This window comes from Physeter macrocephalus, chromosome 18 (assembly GCF_002837175.3).
Source record: "Physeter macrocephalus isolate SW-GA chromosome 18, ASM283717v5, whole genome shotgun sequence".
NCBI lineage: Eukaryota > Metazoa > Chordata > Mammalia > Artiodactyla > Physeteridae > Physeter > Physeter macrocephalus.
The window spans coordinates 10,255,332-10,275,960 of record NC_041231.1 but is presented as its reverse complement, the minus strand read 5'-3'; the positions used below and the strand labels follow the sequence as shown (position 1 = coordinate 10,275,960).

Here is a 20,629-nt window from a genome sequence, read left to right as displayed (position 1 = left end):
GGAGCCTGTGCTCCGCAACAAGAGAGGCCACGATGGTGAGAGGCCCGCGCACCGCAATGAAGAGTGGCCCCCGCTCTCCGCAACTGGAGAAAGGCCTTGCACAGCAACGAAGACCCAACACAGCCAAAAATAAATAAATAAATTTATTAAAAAAATAAAAATAAAAAAAATAATAATAACTAGAATTATGACTGATAACATTATTCCAGGACACATCAGAATTTTAGGAATTTCATATAAGTTCTGGAACACTTATAACTTATACCTTTATGAGTACAACATAAAGAAGGCTTCGTATTTTTATTTAACAATGCTTCCCATATAATTTAACATATTAAATAAGCCTAATTAGCTCAGCATCTTCTTTTTTATCAATATAAGGAGAGAGGACACATCTTCTGAGATGTTCCAGGGATCCTCTGGAAAAATCCCAAAGTTACTTCTAAGTCAAAAAGACTTCATTTGGAATTTGGCGAAGTTTGTAAATAAATATAGAAAGTTTTTGACCCTTGACTAAATAAAGATCACAGATCGTCATGAAACAACGCTTAGATATTTAACCAAAGCGACAGTAAAAGATTTCCAAGGCATATACAAAAGGTTACATGGCTGTAAGCAAAATTCAGCTGTTTTACAATTGAGAAAACTCAGTTTTCTTAAATATTCAAAGACCTAAGACAACATGAAGCACAGGAAGTTATTTTGGTAAGACATAAAATCTTTGCTTTCTAGGCAGATTACTCAAAAGGTAAAGAAAAACCTTTCACAATATCATTCTTATCAAAAGCAGACCAAAAGTCAAAAAAAATTACAACTTTGAAAGAGAAAACCAAGTTCTGATTTTGTACCAGTGTACTTTTGATATAAAAACTTCCTTTTTAAATTAATTCATTCCAGTCTTAGCTTGACCCTGCATAAAATTCCTTTCCTAAGATTCCTTTTCCACAAAACTTCCACAAGTTTTTTTTTAATATCCCTTCAGATTTTGTCCTATGTTTTTCCTCTTTCTCATCCTGGATCAATCATTTTGGTTTCTTTACCTAATTTACATAAACACTTGTTTCCTTTCATCCTTATTATTTCTAAGTAGTTTTTAGTACATATATTGATTAGAATTCTTAATTCTAAGAACTTTTAATTTCTAGGGAAAACTAAGAAGTAAGCAATTGTAGATTGTCTCTTACACTAGCGTTCTTTAGATTGACAAATTGATGAATACATGAATTACCTCTAGAAGCATATGCTTTCTCACAGTACAATTTTTTAAATGTGGAAGAAGACATGTTTACTGGTAGACCCAAATAGCTTTAGTTCCTCTGATAAAAAGCTAAAAGTGGATAAATCTGTATTCAGTAATGAATGTTTCTGTATTTGGAAATGATCTAGATTTTCAATGAATTTCCATCATTTAAGTTAACTTATCAAAACTTTAAAGTTTCAGTTTATAAAACTATTTGGCAAACTATTTTTTGGTAGACATACTTTTACACATAGTTATTGCTGAAAGTTCACCTAAAAACTTTTATCTCACTTATATCTGTCTACATCAGCTGTTCTTAACAATTATGTTTTAACTATCCACGCAAACTTCTCGGGACATTGGACAAAGTCTGCTGTCATCCCAAGCTGTTTTTCTTGCTGACAAATTCTGTAACAAAGATAACATGAGCTTATTAGACTTTAGTAAACTTAAGTAGAATAAAAGCTTTATATTTAATGCTGATAGGTCTAAAGACAGGCCTCTTTTAATTAAACCAAAAAATTTAAACTAGCTTCTATTTACTAAAGATTTATCCTAAATCATGTTAAGTTGAAAAACATTTGGGTTAATTTCTATATTTTTTGAGAGTCTAGAAGCATTTATTTTCCTTTAAGTGAATTAAAGTTCTTTTACAAATTGCTCTTAGCAATGCCACCCAAAGGTAGAAAAATATCACACAGCTACAACATACATTCATAGACATACATAAACATTTAGACAAATGCAAGCAGAGATCTTATAGCTTTAACTTAACATTTTTAGCTGTGAAATGGGTATGATAATGCAAAACTCACTAGCTTATAAAAGAACAGTTGGATTCAAACTTTTTTTTTTTTTGGCAGTTGGAATAAGTTAAGTTTACCTGCTAGGTTGGCTAAAGTTTTTTTAATTAATATTTTTAGAGAAGACACTTAAGATTTGTATTCATCCTTGGCAAGTAATCTTATGAAAGCTGTGGACTAGATTTTGGGCAAGGGAGCCTCTCTGGCAGTTTGTATTTGTATTTGTATTATTTTTTAAAAAGATTTATTTATTCATTTATTTTTGGCTGCATTGGGTTTTAGTTGTGGCATGCGGGATCTTTATTGAGGCACGTGGGATCTTTTGTTGTGGTGCGTGGGCTCTTTGTTGTGGCGCACAGGCTTCTCTCTAGTTGTGGCGTGTGGGTTTTCTCTTCTCTAGTTGTGGTGCACAGACTCCACGGCACGTGGGCTCTGTAGTTTGCAGCCCGCAGGCACTAGTTGAGGTGCGCGAACTCAGTAGCTGTGGTGTGCAGGCTCAGTAGTTGTGGCACGTGAGCTTAGTTGCCCTGCGGTATGTGGGATGTTAGTTCCTTGACCAGGGATCCAGCCTGCATTCCCTGCATTGGTAGGCGGATTCTTTACCACTGGACCACCAGGGAAGTCCCTGGCAGTTTGTATTTTTAAAAAGCCTCCTTCTCTCTTTTTTTCAATCTTAGGAATTGGAGATGGTAAGGATAAGCGGACTTTGAATTGTTTCTAGAGCTGCGTTTCTGGTTTTGCAAAAATTTGAAAGCCAAGGACTTTTAATTCTTCAAAGAATGGGCTTTAGCCTAAATGATATCTAGGGGCTGACCTGCCCTTCCAGGTACTTTATCTTCAATTTGCTTCTTTATATCAGGGAGAACTAAGATGGAAATTAAATGAGTTCTATGTTCTGGGTATAGGGCTGTTTGTCTTTGGAATGTTTTAGTAAATTTTTCCATAAGGTTTTCAGAAGGTTTTACTTTCTCTCTAGATATGTTTAGCTTAAGGGAAGAGGCCTAAAAAAAGTTCCTATCAGGCTCTGAATATTAGCTTCCAATTTGGCCAACTTCTGACAATAGAGCTACATTAAAAGTCTTTTCAAATATCTTGCCAGGTTTCAGCTGGGACAAACAGTAAATATTTCTGGCAGTATTGAGCAATCCCATGGATACAAGAGGCATCCTCAAAGAGGGTGCAAAATATACTACTCTCCCAAGAGCTAGAGCCACTCCCAAAGATAGCCAAAAGAAAGAAGGACCTAGACAATTCCCTGGAGGGCTGGCAATGGACCCTAGCCACAAATGTTCAACCCACATTTCGGTCTGGCCATATTTTGAGGCCCCCAGCCCGGCAGTTACCAAGCCAAGCTGTCAGGACACAAAAGAAGACAAACAAGAAGGTTACAGCTGTCCCTGGGAGAGAAAGGACCAATAACCAATGGGTCTGGAATTGGAAAGGGACAGTGTGAAATTGTATTTTCCTCTTTCCACCAAACACTACAGGCAGAGATTCAGGAGAGCTGTTTTTGGTAAGAATTCTCACCCTTCACTGGCTTCTGCCAGTTTTCCAGGATCCCATCTGCAGGCTCCAGTATCTCCAAGAATTTGGCATGGTTTTCCATTAATTTTAGTTTTAGTTTCCCTTGGCTATTTAAGGGAATAGCATAGCAGTTTACCAGAAAATCCTTCAGAGACCCATCAACCCTGGGAGTGACCCATGTGGGAGTCCTCCTTTAATGGTAGGTATGTGGGGACATTCAACTTGATGGGGAAGGATTTGCATAAAACCTTTGGGGAAAATATTTTCCCACTGTCCCCGGTGATTACAAATGAGACATTGACCCGTGGGCCAGCATTTTGATGATGGATCCCTAGCAGATTACAATGGAGGAGGCCCGGGTATTATTTTAGGTGTCTGGCCTTGGGGTGATTTCAGCTTGATGGACCTTTGTTTGCAATCCTTTCAAAGTGCTCAGCTATAGTCACAAGTGCAGTCAGGCCAAGGGCCTCCCATCCTTTTTTCTGCCTTTTATCAAACCACTAACCTCAAGAGATAATCCATTTACAAATAAGGCAGCTAGAGCAGGTTGGGTGACATCATTTGTTGTATGGAACCCAGAACGCCATAGGAAGAGATCTTCCAGATGGGCTTTAAAGTCCGCTACAGATTTATCTTCCTTTTGTTTGCACGTTTGACAAATCAGTGCAGGCAGGGAAGACTCTAGAAATAGCTTTTAAAAGATCAGTTGCTATTTTGCAAGCTTTTCCTGGTCCATAAGGAGAGACCGTGTTGAAGACTGAGGATCTCAAATGTCATCCTTGGGTCGTGTCGTTCTGCTTCCCGCATCCATTTTTGGGGCTTCACCAGGTCCTACCGGCATGTGCACAAGCTGATAAAGACCTGGCAGCCTGGGGTCATAGGCCTCAGTAAGGGCTCTAAATTTTTCAGAAAACTTTTGGGGAATCCTCCCTTGGTTTAGAAAATTCTTTAATCCTTAGTTTGGTCCTTGACCAAGAAGTAAAGAGGATCACCTGCAGCCACAGGTGGTCTTATTTTATTTTATTTTTCTGGCATTTTAATGTAGGATTGAACAGATTGCTACAACACTTGAGATTCCACAGAGAACTGCATGATTTTGCTATTGGAAGACATTTGTTGAAGTATTTGAACTTTACCTCTTTAAAAAAATGAATATGGTCCATCAACAACAGATGAATGAATAAAGAAGATGTGGTGTGTGTGTATGTATGTATGTGTGTGTGTGTATATATATATATACATATATATATATACATATATAAATAAAACATCTACAACAGAATAGCCATCAAAAAGAATGAAATTCTCCCATTTGCAACAATGTGGATGGACCTAGAGAGTATTATACTTAGTGAAATAAGTCAGACAGAGAAAGACAAATACTGTATGTTACCACGTATATTTGGAATCTAAAAAATAAATGAATGAATATAACAAAACAAACTCACAGGTATAGAGAACAAGCTAGTGGTTACCAGTGGGGAGAGGGAAGCGGGGAGGGACAAAATAGGGTTAGGAGATTAAGAGGCACAAAATCCTATCTATAAAATAAATAAGCTAGGGAATTCCCTGGCAGTCCAGTGGTTAGGACTCTGTGCTCTCAGTGCCGAGGGCCTGGGTTCAGTCCCTGATCAGGGAATTAAGATCCCATAAGCCGTGCTGTGTGGCCATAAATTAATTAATTAATTAATTAAGCTGAAAGGATATATTGTACAGCACTGGGAATATAGCCAATAATTTATAATAACTTGAAATGGAGTATAATATATAAAAATATTGAATCGCTATGTTGTATACCTGGAAGTAATATAATACTGTAAATCAATATTGTAAAAATTGAAATATTTCAATTTTTAAAGTGAAATGGAGGTTTCAAGTGTTTTTTTCAGCACACAAACATTCACAACAACCTTCTAGATACTTATTTTCTACTTTTCCAAAAAAGGTAATTCTCATTTACTAGAACTTCACCCACCATTGAAGAATTCAAAGCTCCTGAGCTTAAAAGTGATCAAAACACACAGGTAAGTATAATTAGTAGTCCAAAGCTTGGTTTAAATATATGAAGAACAGTAAACACCCAGTAATAAATACCAAGTATATTATCATTGTTTCTATGAGGTAATGACTCATTAACTAAAACCACCTAAGTCTGAAATTTTCTGTACTCAGTGTCTGTTGGTATAAAGACTTCATTCTTAATGCTTCTTATGGCATTACTGGTTTTATAAATTAAACAGTACATTTTTAGCATTCCACAGTAATCATCACTTTCAAAAACTGTAATATACATCTACAGGTTCCACAAACATATAATTCTCTACATAAGCATTTTGTCATATATCACCTCTTAGCCTCAAATAATACAAAAATCTATATAGAACAAAACACCACAGAACTTTTGTATATTCCCTTTCCCCAGTTGTTAGCAGGTGGCACTGCTTTAAAAAGAAAGTGATGAAAAATCAGAAATTTTGCAACCAGTGTTTGACTTCAACTTTTTACTTTATCATCTTCTAGTACCACCATATCCTGCTGCTGTTCTGGGTCTGGTGTCTGAATTTGAATATGCCAGAGAGCTACCTGTGTCTCCAAGGACTGGTAAGCAGGGCTCTTCCACGTGCTGGAGTATGAGGGAGGGTGAGATGGGTGGTATCATGAGTCTGAGAAGGGTGTTGCTGGTCTATTGCTGCCAAATATTCTAATATTCCTCCAGTTCCCAAGCCAGTCCAGAACCCTGGTCCTGAATGTTCATTTCCTTGCTGTCCATGCAAGCGCTGCCAAAACCAGACGTTGCACCATGTTGACCTGTGAACTCAGCCTTAAAGCCCACAGGAGGGGCTCCTGCTGAGTTGGTGAATCTCTGATAATGATGGGAATGTGGAGTATACTCTGAATATGGTGGAGGAGAATCTTGACCATCACTAAGGAACAATATATAAACTCCAAAGTCAATAGCAAGTAGCACCACGATGGTAATCACTCCACTGATGCCACATGAATCTGGGGAGTACAACTTATTACAATAATCAGAGAAAGAGTTAAAGCCATGGTTTTCCCTAGACTCTCTCAATTTCTTCAGGCCAAGTTCCCTGTGATCTAAGTTACACTCCAAGCTATAGGAGCCTCTTAGTATATACCTTCAGAGGATTCATAGCTTTTACAGCCTGGCAGTTTTTCCAAATTTGTACTTGATATCTAAATCAGTCTTACATCCCCACTGTATATCATAACCATTCCACCCTTTGTTCTGACACTGTATGAATTTGGGGGTATAAGCATCCCATCCAGCTATGCCTCCAACACATTTCACTGTGGGATTGGAGCCAACCCACGAGAAGTGGTATAGCGGTCCTAGTGGAGGGTAAGAGCGTTTACATCCCACAACAATATTCTGTCTAAGTCGTTCCAGCCCTGGGCAGGGCCCACGGTCCGCAGAAGTGAAAGGAAGCTGAGGAGAAGGCAGCGTCTGGCTACTTCCAGCCCGCCAGCCTTGGCCAGGGTGCTTGGTGAAAACGGCAAATAAAGAGGGATGGAGGGGAGTGGCACGAGTTATGTCATAGTCTTTTATTTTATGTGCATCTTATATCTTTAATTTTTCATTAGCTTTTGGCAATGACTCTTTTAATGAAACTATTTTGTAGTTTTAAAGCCCTCTGGAGGCTTCTGCATGACAACTAAATTAGGTAACCAATTCTGCTTGTTTGATTTGGGAGCCCTTGTTGTTGTTGTTGTTTTTAACATCTTTATTGGAGTATAATTGCTTTACAATGGTGTGTTAGTTTCTGCTTTACAACAAAGTGAATCAGTTATACATATACATATGTTCCCATATCTCTTCCCTCTTGCGTCACCCTCCCTCCCACCCTCCCTATACCACCTCTCTAGGTGGTCAAAAAGCACAGAGGTGATCTCCCTGTGCTATGCGGCAGCTTCCCTTTAGGTATCTAATTTACATTTGGTAGTGTATATATGTCCTTGCCACTCTCTCACTTCGTCACAGCTTACCCTTCCCCCTCCCCGTATGCTCAAGTCCATGCTCTAATAGGTCTGTGTTTTATTCCCGTCCTACCGGTAAAGTCTTCATGACATTTTTTTTCCTTAGATTCCATATATATGTGTTAGCATACGATATTTTTTTGGTCCTCTTGACTTACTTCACTCTGTATGACAGACTCCAGTTCTATCCACCTCATTACAAATAACTCCGTTTCATTTCTTTTTGTGGCTGAGTAATATTCCATCGTATATATGTGCCACATCTTCTTTATCCATTCATCTGTTGATGGACACTTAACATGCTTCCATGTCCTGGCTATCGTAAATAGAGCTGCAATGAACATTTTGGTACATGACTCTTTTTGAATTATGGTTTTCTCAGGGTATATGCCAGGTAGTGGGATTGCGGGTTCGTATGGTAGTTCTATTTGTAGTTTTTTAGGGAAACTCCATAGTGTTCTCCATTGTGGCTGTATCAATTGACATTCCCAGCAGCAGTGCAAGAGTGTTCCCTTTTCTGCACACCCTCTACAGCATTTATTGTTTCTAGAGTTTTTGATGATGGCCATTCTGACCGGTGTGAGATGATACCTCATTGTAGTTTGGGTTGGCATTTCTCTAATGATTAATGATGTTGAGCATTTCTCTCATGTGTTTGTTGGCAATCTGTGTCTCTTCTTTGGAGATATGTCTATTTAGTTCTGCTGGCCATTTTTGGATTGGGTTGTCTGTTTTTTGGTATTGAGCTGCATGTGTGGCTTCTAAATTTTGGATATGAATCCTTTGTCAGTTGCTTCATTTGCAAATATTTTCTCTCGTTCTGAGGGTTGTCTTTTGGTCTTGTTTATGGTATCCTTTGCTGTGCAAAAGCTTTTAAGTTTCATTAGGTCCCATTTGTTTTTTTTTGTTTTTATTTGCATTTCTCTAGGAGATGGGTCCAAAAGGATCCTGCTGTGATTTATGCCATAGAGTGTTCTGCCTATGTTTTCCTCTAAGAGTTTGATAGTGTCTGGCCTTACATTTAGGTCTTTAACCCATTTTGAGTTTATTCTTGTGTGTGGTGTTAGGGATTGTTCTAATTTCATACTTTTACATGTAGCTGTCCAGTTTTCCCAGCACCACTTATTGAAGAGGCTGTCTTTTCTCCACTGTATATCCTTCCCTCCTTTATCAAAGATAAGGTGACCATATGTGTGTGGGTTTATCTCTGGGCTTTCTATCCTGTTCCATTGATCTATATTTCTGTTTTTGTGCCAGTACCATACTGTCTTGATTACTGTAGCCTTGTAGTATAGTCTGAAGTCAGGGAGCCTGATTCCTCCAGCTCCATTTTTCGTTCTCAAGATTGCTTTGGCTATTCGGGGTCTTTTGTGTTTCCATACAAATTGTGAAATTTTTTGTTCTAGTTCTGTGAAAAATGCTAGTGGTAGTTTGATAGGGATTGCATTGAATCTGTAGATTGCTTTGGGTAGTAGAGTCATTTTCACAATGTTGCTTCTTCCAATCCAAGAACATGGTATATTTCTCCACCTATTTGTATCATCTTTAATTTCTTTCATCAGTGTCTTATAAATTTCTGCTTACAGGACTTTTGTCTCCTTAGGTAGGTGTATTCCTAGATATTTTATTCTTTTTGTTGCAGTGGTAAATGGGAGTGTTTTCTTAATTTCACTCTCAGATTTTTCATCATTAGTGTATAAGAATACCAGAGATTTCTGTGCATTAATTTTGTATCCTGCTACTGGAGCCCTTGTTTTAAAGTGCATTTCTTAATTGATCTTGTCTTGGAACATTCCTCTTAAAGGCCATTATAATTCTAGGTTGTCTTGGTAAGATTCTGCCATTTTTGTGGATATCCACAGCTCCTGGGACCACAGTTCTTAGACATAAACAAGCGGGTGTGCCAGAAGGTGTGCTCGGTTCTTGGGAATTTCAGGATCCCATTTCTTCAGCTAAGCCTTGGGTCACTTGGAGCCAAATAAATACCTAAGAAGCACGTGCCACTGGGTCGGGGACTGTGTGGTGTTTTACAGTGTACCTCGCTGCATTCAAATTTTCTTGAGGATGTTGAGTGACCTAGTGTTAATCTAACCCATTCTGTGATCAACGTATTCTAACACAGGAGTCTTGGAGTTAGGTGGTGAGTGTTGTAACAGCTTTGAAGCACTCAATCCATTTCCACCAGTGTTGCAGCTTTTGGCTTCTGAGATTCCCATTAGAAATAGCCTTTCCCTCCTGTGCATGTTAACACAGCAGCAGTAACCAAAGAGCTGTTACTGTGGATTGGCCAAGAGAAGGTCTTGTGTACATCACCAGCAATTCCAGTGTAGAACTGGGGAAAGGACTGAACCAGCACATCCCCAACAAATGGGGACTGTGGACTGGGATTCTAGTCCAATGGGGCACCGCAGACTAAACCACCAGCATTTCCCAAAGTGGAACCAGGGACTGGGCCAAGAGCTTGGGACTTGGTTCTAGTAGACCTGTCTCTGCTAACTCAAGCTGACCTGCCCTGGGCTAGAAAGCCAATTACATCAGTGGCTCAATGCAAAGAGAACATAACTCTGAACCAAGGAGAACCCTTGGAAATGGCAAGAAAGGCAGAGAACTAAAAGCATTTGTGGGTACCACTGCCTCTGTTTCTTGTTGCCTCCAAAGTTGTTGGGAGTTTCCTCCAGATCCCATTGCTGCTACAAAATTAAAAAACAAAATTCGCCTGAGTAAACTTTAAAGATCTTATTGCCTTTATTCAGTGATTCATGAGCCAGGTGGTATCCCATGCAGCAGACGGAAAGGGGCTCTGAGGAGCTGTACAAAATGAAAGGCTTTTATGAAGGGAGCAGGACAAGGAAGTTATACTAGCACAAGACAATTGGATATGCAAGGTCACCTTCCTTTAGTGGGGGCACAGGCTTCTATCAGGCAGGTTCAGTAGTGCTGACCAGGTCATTCCTGACTGGTTTAAGATTCTGTTCCTGGGAGAGTCTGTAATTAAATTAGGTAGTAAGTCTCAGTTTGGTGACATGGAGCTTAGTATAAGTGACTCCATTTTGGGCCTGTTATCTCTTTTTTAACACAAATTACCATAAACTCAGTGGCTAAAAACAACACAAATGGATTATCTGACAGTTCTGGAGGTTAGGAGTCTGACGCCATTCTCCCTGGACTAAAATCAGTGTGTTGGCAGGGCTGCATTTTTTCCTGGAGGATATAGGGAGAATTCATCCCCTTACCTTTTCCAGCTTCTAGAGGCTGCCCACATTCCTTGGTTCAAGGCCCCTTTCCTCTGTCTTCAAGGTCAGCAATGTTGCATCTCTCTGACCTAATTCTTAACGCTCTTTTAAGAACTCATGTGATTAGGTTGGACCCACCCAGATAATCTAGAAGAATCTCTTCATCTCAAAATCCTTAATTAAATCACATCTACAAAAGCCCTTTTGCCACATAACATAACTTACTCTCAGGTTTAGGATGTGGACATTGTGTGGGACCATTGCTCTTCCTACCACAGTGCTTCATTGTTACTTTAAAAGAACTGCCCAGACTTCTCCTTCAGGGTCTCCACCTCTACTAACAAGTGATAGGATATAGTTTAATGCACCCATCTGACAGATGAGAAAACTGAAGCCCTGGGAGAAAGGGGCATTTATTAAGTGCCTACTGCATGCCAGGCCCTGTGCTAAGAGCCTCACATGGCTTGTCTCCCTTAATTCTCCAAACAACCAGAGAGGGATGTACAATACTATTGTATATACAATACGGCTGAAGGACTCTGCAGTTGCAAGGGACAGAAAACCCAGCATAAACTGGCTTTAGCAAAAAACAGTGATTAAAAACCCTGAGGTTGATCTTCAGGCCCGGCTGGATCCAGGCGTTCAATGGATGTTATCAAGAACCTTTGTCTTGGGACTTCCCTGATGGCGCGGTGGTTAAGAATCCACCTGCCAATGCAAGGGACATGGGTTCGAGCCCTGGTCTGGGAAGATCTCATATGCTGCAGAGCAGCTGAGCCCATGCACCACAACTACTGAGCCTGTGCTCTAGAGCCCCCAAGCCACAACTACTGAGCCCGTGTGCCACAACTACGGAAGCCCGCGTGCCTAAAGCCCGTGCTCCACAACAAGGGAAGCACCACAATGAGAAGCCCGCACACCGCAAAGAAGAGTAGCCCCCGCTCACCACAGCAAGAGAAAGCCCGTGCTCAGCAATGAAGACCCAACACAGCCAAAAACAAATAAATAAATAAAAAATTTTAAATGCTTTAAAAAAAAAAAAAAGAACCTTTGTCTCTTCATCTCCTGGCTTTGTGTTGGCTTCTTTCTCAATCATGTTCTTCTTTTGTGGAGGCAAAATGACCATGAGCAGCTCCGAGCAGAAACCCTAATCTCTCTGAAATTCCTGGGGAAAGAGACCTTCTGTTTTCCAACTTCCAGCAGAAGCCCTGGAGTCTCATTGAGCCCCCAGGGGTCTAGCATCCATATCTGAACTATCAAGGAGGGTGTGAGGGTGGAATGTGCTCATAGGCTGGGGCTGAAATACATGCCCAACTTGAAGCCTGGAGGCTAAGGCCAATCTTTCCCAAACACAGGGCCTGGGTGTGCAGGGGCTTTTCCCCAGGGAAAGCAGGTGCTGTTATAGAAGTGACGATGCACATGTGTAAAGGAGTTAAAAACCCAGTGTTGGGGAAAAATGCTCATTGTCATTATCATACCCATTTTATAGGAGTAGAAACTGAGGCACAAAGTGGTTCAGTAAAATGCCCTACATCACATAGCTGGTAAGTGGCCATGCCAGAACTTGAACCCAGATCCCCTCCCCCTGCATGTGACAGTCCCAGAACTCAGGGCAGGGCCCCTCCATGCTTGGGTCTCTCTCCCACTTTCTCTGAACCCCCAGACTGTGTCAAAAGACACATTTTAGTTGTCAGCTACCCCAAGGTCAGGCTGGGATATTGCTGTCTGTGCCCTGACATTTTAGACCTAGAAGTCCCTCCTTGCCTGCAGAGGCACCTCGAATATAGGGAGGAAACAGGTACTCAGGCACCCGACCACTGACCCCTTTCAAGTCCTCCTCTGTGACGGCCAGTTCCACTAGGGCTCCATACCATCTTACCAGGATTCCAAACAAAAGACACAGCTTACTGGCAAAGTCACCACCTTGGCCAAATCATCTTTACAAGGAAAGGGCGGTCATATGAGGGAACAAAGAGGATGCTTGTAAAAGAGATAGTCTCCTGGGAGATGCAAGAAACAGCGGAGAGGAAATTGAGGCTTTGTGGGGCAGTTCCTGGAACTGGGGCCGTTCCTGGAACTGGGGCCAGAAACCGACAGGATGAGGGCCTCTTCCCAGAGGGTAAAGTTCATTAGGCTAAACAAGCCAGACCCCCTAGTGCAGGTGGTTAACCTAGGAAAGCTGCTCCCCCAGGGGTGACCGGACCGAACACATAACATCATTCCAGAGGAGACAAGGGGCAAAGAGTCAATATTTATCAAGGTCTTACTATGTGCTGAGCACCTCACGTGATGAGGCTCTTAATCTTCCTAATCACTGTTCTGAGCAAGCACATTAATTTATACATTTTTACAGAGGGAGAATCTGAGGCTCAGAGAGGTAAAGCAACTTGATCAAGAGCACACAGCCATCAAATGGCAGAGCTGGGTTGAAACCCAGGTGGGTCCGACTCTAAAGTCAGTGTTCTTTCCTCCCATGACGTACATTATTAGAGGAAATGTGGACATCCCAGGAACATTTCCAACTCACTGTTTCTGGAAAGCCCCATCAAAAGCAGAGTCTTGGGTTGGATGGACCAGGTGATGGTACCTAGTGGTCAATTCTCAAGTTCTTAGAAGCACAAAATAGAGAAATGTTAAGGGGAGGAGTTGATACAGATGACCAGAGGCTCAGCTAGGTGTGCATGAAGATCTTCCAGGTACATGGAAGGAAGGCAGAATTATGTGGCAAGACAGTAATACCAGATGGTAGGCAGCCACTGCCCCAGGTCCCTCAAGGGTCACCCACACTGCTCCAGCTACCTTCCTTGGGAACCACAAACTTTCCTGTGATCCAGGAATAAAAGGGGGTCTTCAGGACACAGCTGCTCTGCCAACTTCTGGCTGTTGTGTTTCTTTTTTTTTTTTAATTTATTGTATTGAAGTATAGTTGATTTATAATGTGTTAATTTCTGCTGTACAGCAAAGTAATTCATATATATATATATATATATATATATATATATATATACACACACACACACACATTCTTTTTCATATTCTTTTCCATTGTGGTTTATCAGAGGATATTGACTATAGTTCCCTGTGCTCTACAGTATGACCTTGTTGTTTATCCATTCTATATACAATAGTTCGCATCTGCTAAGTGTTTCTTTATATTGTTCATGCTTAGATACATAGATATTGGGTTCTCACTCTGCCCTGATCCCTAAAAAATGTTGAATCTGCAGTAGGCAGAGCATACACATTTATGGTACTATGTACACTTTCTCAAGCAGCTAAGAAATAGTTACTGTTTCTTCACTGCCTATTGTGTGAACCCACAAAAGCCCTGGGCGACGGGTGTTTTACCCCTCGAGTAGTTGCTGTTGGGGTCCCAGCACCAGCAGGCCTCCGTCGCCAGGCCAGCATGCCCACTCTCCAGCACGCTGGCTGCCAGGAGCCCACAGCCACACCCCCTTCTTCAGAGAATTGCCGTCTGTTGACAGGAACTTCACCAGGTGGTTATGTCCTTTCAAGAGCACCCCACAGTCAGTGCTGACATGGGGATGCCTCTGGAGTGGGTAACAACTTTGTGACATGATCAATCCCACAGCCCACAGTGGATCACGCTAAGGCTGGACCTTTCCTGTGGCCACTTCCCCGCTTGGCTCCCTGCTTCCCTATCCTGTTTCCCTCACCCCTTAAACGCTTTTCCTAAGTGCTCTTCCTCAATAAATCACCCAGTGTCCTAAGATACCCCCACCCCATTTTACAGAGCAGGAAACTGAGGCTTAAATAGGATGCCCCCCCCCCAGCTTAGTCTGTCCCCAAAGTTCAAGCCCTTTCTGTTCCTTCATCCTGCCTGGACAGAATGGACAGCAGACAGATCAGGAGGGGAAACCTCAAGTCCTGGCAGGGATGGGCAGCTTTTCCTCCCCCAGCTGCAGCCCAGGCTTCCTTGGGCAGAGCGCGGTTCCTGTTCCCTCCCCCGCCCTGAGTCATCAGCCATGCAGAGCGGTAAGAAGTCATGGAGCAGGACTGGGCGGGCAGCAGGCACTTGAAATGAGATTTCTCAGAAGCCTCCGTCCCGCTCTGTTCAGGAGAGCAGGGGCTGTGCAGGATGTTCCTCCCCACGCTTGGTTGCTTCAGGATCGGAGGCAGGGAGACCCAGAGGCTGCTCTGCCTCCACCTGAGCCTCTCCTCAGAGACAAACTCTCCAAGGTGTTTCAGGAAGGATGGGGCAAATGGCAAAGCCCAGATACCAGGAGCTCGGTTGACTCAGCCACCGAAGCTGCACAGCGGGGTAACGGGAGACAGTGTCCCCAGAACATGCAGCAAAGGCTGAGCCACACACCCCTGCATGTCCCCAGGGCCCAGAACATGAGAGGCAAACTCTTGACCCCTGAATCCCTGCTTCTTCTGATTTGGTTCCAGACACCCTCCTTCCAGTCACAACTTCTGGCTCTCAACTTTTTCATTTTTTTTAATTGAAGTCAAATTTACATACAGTGAAATGTACCGGTCTTGGGTGTGCCAATAAATGAATTTGGATAAATGTGTACCTGTGTAATGAACACACTTCTCAGCATATTGAACATTCCCATCACTCCAGAAGGTTTTTCGTGTTCCTTTCTGATTAACCCCTGTAGGCAATCACTATTCTGGTTTCTGTCACCATGAATTCGAGGTACCTGTTCTTGAACATCTTCTAAATGGAACCACACAGTATGTACTTTTGGGGGTCTGGCATCTTTCACTCAACATCTTATCTGTGAAATTCGTCCATGCTGGGCAGGCAGCAGTCGTGACTCCTGTCTTTTACTGAGTGGTATTTCATTGTGTGAATACACCGCAATTATTCCTCCACTGTCCTTCTGAGGGACGTTTGGGTTGTTTCTACTTTTTGGCTATTATGAATAAGACTGCTATGAACATTCTTGAATAACTCTGTGGACATATGTTTTCATTTCCCATGGATTAATAACTAGGAGAAGAATTGGTGGGTCATGGAAGTGGTACTGCTAACTTTATAGGAAACTAACAAACTGTTCTCTAAAGTGGACATATCATTCTGCACTCCCACCAGCAATGTTTGACATTTTGAGCTGCTTTATAGCCTCACAAACATTTGGCTTTTCAGTGCTTTTAATTTTAGAAATGGCGTTTCCCTGTTGACTTATGAAGTCAAGTACTTCTGCACATGCTCATTGGCCATTGGTATATATTGTTCTGTGAAGCATCTATTCAAGTCTTTTGCTTATTTTTATTTATTTATTTTTAAAATAGATTTATTTATTTATTTTTGGCTGTGTTGGGTCGTTGGGTCTTCGTTGCTGCACGTGGGCTTTCTCTGGTTGCGGCGAGCGGGGGCTACTCTTCGTTGCAGTGTGCAGGCTTCTCATTGTGGTGGCTTCTCTTGTTGCGGAGCATGGGCTCTAGGTACGTGGGCTTCAGTAGTTGTGGCACGTGGGCTCAGTAGTTGTGGCTCACGGGCTCTAGAGCACAGGCTCAGTAGTTGTGGCTCATGGGCTTAGTTGCTCCGTGGCATGTGGGATCTTCCTGGACCAGGACTTGAACCTGTGTCCCCTGCATTGGCAGGCGGATTATTAACCACTGCACCACCAGGGAAGTCCCTTGCCTACTTTTAAAAAATGTGTTTATTTTTATTTTTGTTAACTATTTTTCCATTTATAAATAGGAGAGAAATATTCTGCAAATCACCCTTTCTTAGAGAGGAATGATTAGAAACTAACTCATTTGTGCTGTTGAGACCCACGTAGGTAGTTCCAAAGGGTTCCTCTTATTCTGTAGCTAAGGTCTCTTGCTAGGGGATTTCCAGCTATTGGGTGGAACCTCTCAGGAGATTCTCTTGCAGTGAGGATGGAGGTTATGATGCATCCTTAGTTGGTACTATTACCTCTTAAATCTCTGTAGAGAATACTGGATTCCACGCTGTCCGTGCACTTCTTTCTAGTTCATTGATTGAATATATTAATATTAGGTTAATCAAATTTATAAAAATTGAATCAATCATATTCTGTTGAGATAACTTAATTAAGCTCTTGGTTTCCTATCAAGCATCCATTTTCCCCTTCTTTCCTAATTCTTACTATGTTCGGTATCCACTCCTTCCCCACCCAGCCAACTGCTGCACCCCAAGATCCAGACTGGACCTCAGTGGTCTGAAAGGAACCCTATTCCTGTTTGCATTGACTGCCCTAGGATGAGCACAGGAGCCAATTCTGACTGTGAGCTGTGAGGGCATGTCTGTTGGGGGCTTTGCGGGAAGTTTCCTCTTTCTTAAGAGAAAACTTTTAAAAAGATGAGCTCTCTTTTTTGCCTTGGATGGTGCTTTGTGAGGTGATGCCCGGAGTAACTTGAGATATCTTACTACCAGCCTGAAGAAAATCTGACACTGAGGACTACGAGCAGAGAGATTTTTAAAAGTCAGGGGCTTCCCTGGTGGCGCAGTGGTTGGGAGTCCGCCTGCCGATGCAGGGGACACGGGTTCGTGCCCCGGTCCGGGAAGATCCCACGTGCCGCGGAGCGGCTGGGCCCGTGAGCCGTGGCCGCTGAGCCTGCGCGTCCGGAGCCTGTGCTCCGCAACGGGAGAGGCAGCAGCAGTGAGAGGCCCGCGTGCCGCAAAAAATAATAATAATAATAATAATAAAAATTAAAAGTCAGGATTCATGACACCAACATTCAGTTACCGGATCAGTGAATCCTGAAGGCTCCTTTTGCCTCTGGACTCCAAGTTTCACGAGCCAGTAAACTTTCGGATTAAATTAGTGGAGGTTGTATTTCTGTTATCCGCAGTTAAAGGGTCCTAATACAAGTGCTGGGTATGCATGCTATTCTTTTAATTTTTTTATTAAACTATATAACATTTAAAGTACACAATCAATGTTTTCAGTATATTCACAAGGTTGTGCAACTATCCCCAATATTTAATTCCAGAACATTTTCATCATCCAAAAGGAAACCTGTACCCATTAGCAGTCATTCCAAACTCCCCTCTCCCCACATCTCCTGGCAACTATTAATCTACTTTCGGAATCTGAATTTGCACATTCTGGTATATATACGTATGTATGTATATATATATATATATATATAAAATCATACAATAAGTGACATTTTCTATCTGGCTTCTTTTACTTGGCATAATATTGTCGAGGTTCATCCATGTTGAGCATGTGTAAGTACTTCATTCCTTTTTATGACTGAATAATATTCTTTTGTATGGATGTACCACATTTTGTTTATCAGTTCATCAATTGCTGAACATTTGGGTTGTTTCTGCTCTTTGGCTTTTTTGAATAATGCTGTTATGAACATTTGTGTAAAGGTTTTCTTGTGAACATATGTTTTCAGTTGTCTTGGGCATATACCTAGGAGTGAAATCTTTGGGGTTTTTGGTAATTCTGTGTTTAACTTTTGGAGGAATTGCCACTCTGTTTTCTGTAGCAGCTGCACCATTTCCATTCCAACTAGAAATGTGCCCCGGTCCGGGAAGATCCCACGTGCCGCGGAGCGGCTGGGCCCGTGAGCCGTGGCCGCTGAGCCTGCGCGTCCGGAGCCTGTGCTCCGCAACGGGAGAGGCCGCAGCAGTGAGAGGCCCGCGTGCCGCAAAAAATAATAATAATAATAATAATAAAAATTAAAAGTCAGGATTCATGACACCAACATTCAGTTACCGGATCAGTGAATCCTGAAGGCTCCTTTTGCCTCTGGACTCCAAGTTTCACGAGCCAGTAAACTTTCGGATTAAATTAGTGGAGGTTGTATTTCTGTTATCCGCAGTTAAAGGGTCCTAATACAAGTGCTGGGTATGCATGCTATTCTTTTAATTTTTTTATTAAACTATATAACATTTAAAGTACACAATCAATGTTTTCAGTATATTCACAAGGTTGTGCAACTATCCCCAATATTTAATTCCAGAACATTTTCATCATCCAAAAGGAAACCTGTACCCATTAGCAGTCATTCCAAACTCCCCTCTCCCCACATCTCCTGGCAACTATTAATCTACTTTCGGAATCTGAATTTGCACATTCTGGTATATATACGTATGTATGTATATATATATATATATATATATATATATATAAAATCATACAATAAGTGACATTTTCTATCTGGCTTCTTTTACTTGGCATAATATTGTCGAGGTTCATCCATGTTGAGCATGTGTAAGTACTTCATTCCTTTTTATGACTGAATAATATTCTTTTGTATGGATGTACCACATTTTGTTTATCAGTTCATCAATTGCTGAACATTTGGGTTGTTTCTGCTCTTTGGCTTTTTTGAATAATGCTGTTATGAACATTTGTGTAAAGGTTTTCTTGTGAACATATGTTTTCAGTTGTCTTGGGCATATACCTAGGAGTGAAATCTTTGGGGTTTTTGGTAATTCTGTGTTTAACTTTTGGAGGAATTGCCACTCTGTTTTCTGTAGCAGCTGCACCATTTCCATTCCAACTAGAAATGTATAAGAGTTCCAGGTTCCCCACATCCTTGCCACCACTTGCTGTTGCTGGTTTTTCCTCTTTTATTATAGTCGTCATAATTGATGTGGAATGGTATCTCATTGTGGTTTTGATTTGCATTTCCCAAATGTTGAGCATTGTTTCATGTGCTTATTGGTCATTTTTATATTTTCTTTGGAGAAATGTCTCTTCAATCCTTTGTCCATTTTAAAATCGGATTATTTGTCTTTTATTGTTGGGTTCTCAGAGTTTTTATGTATTTTGAACATTAGACCCTTTGTTAGATATATGCTTTGCAAATATTTTGTCCCTTTCTGTGCATTGTCTTTTCACTTCCTTGATGGTGTCCTTTGAAGCACAAAAGGGTTTAATTTTGATAAAGTCCAATTTATTTTTTTCTTTTTTTGCTTGTGCTTTTTGTATCATATCTAAGAAACTGTTGTCTAACCCAAGGTCACTAAACTTAACACCTATGTTCTCTCTAAGAGTTTTCCAGTTTTAGCTCTTACATGTGGGTCTGTGATTCATTTTGCATGTGGATATCCAGTTCTCCTAGTACCTTTTGTTGAAAAGACTATTCTTTTCCTGTTGAATTGTCTTGGCATCCTGTCAGAAATCAATTGATCATAAAGACGGAGGTTTATTTTTGGACTGTCAATTCTATTCCAAATGTATGTCTACCCTTATGCCAGCACCACAGTCTTGATTACTTGATAGGTTTGAATTAAGTTTTGAAGTTAGGAAGTTTGATTCTTCCCAACTTTGTTATTCTTTTTCAAGATTGTTTTGACTATTCTGGGTCTCTTGCATTTCCGTATGAGTTTTAGGATCAGCTTATTATTTTCTGAAAAAAAAAAAAAAAAAAAGAAGGCAACTATAATTTTGATAGGGAATGCAATGAATCTCTAGGTAAATTTGGGCAGTATTGCCATCATAAGAGTATTAAGTCTTCCAGTCCATGAACACAAATGTCTTTCCATTTATTTACATCTTCGGTCACTTTCAAAGGTGCTTTGTAGTTTTCAATGTAAAAGAAGTCTTTCACCTCTTTTGTTAAATTTATGTCTAAGTATTTTAATCTTTTGGTTGTAAATGGAATTGTTTTCTTAATTTCACTTCTGGACCATTCATTGCTAGTCCATAGAAATACAGCTGATTTTCAGATACAGATCTTGTGTCCTGCAACCTTCCTGAATTTAATTATTAGCTCTAATAATTCCTTCCTTCTTTCCTTCCTTCCTCTTTCCTTCTGCTTGCTTTTGGGTCAGTTGGCTCTTCTTTTTCTAGTTTCTTAAGGTGTAAAGTTAGGTTATTGATTTGAGATCTTTCTCCTTTTTTGTAAGTATTTACAGCTAT

The 20,629-nt window shown here is 41.1% G+C and overlaps 1 protein-coding gene and 1 pseudogene across 1 annotated transcript in view; one reads left to right on the top strand and one right to left on the bottom strand.

The window, feature by feature from the left end:
- HRH1 (histamine receptor H1) overlaps positions 1-20,629 on the top strand; it is a 139,239-nt gene that overhangs the window by 3,435 nt on the left and 115,175 nt on the right. Inside the window, exon 2 of the mRNA XM_007100185.3 lies at positions 6,088-6,168. The gene's annotated coding sequence lies outside the window, so the exon portion shown is untranslated. The remainder of the gene's footprint in view (positions 1-6,087; positions 6,169-20,629) is intronic.
- The window catches only part of LOC102985550 (store-operated calcium entry-associated regulatory factor-like), a 54,543-nt pseudogene continuing 39,990 nt past the window's right edge, over positions 6,077-20,629 (bottom strand).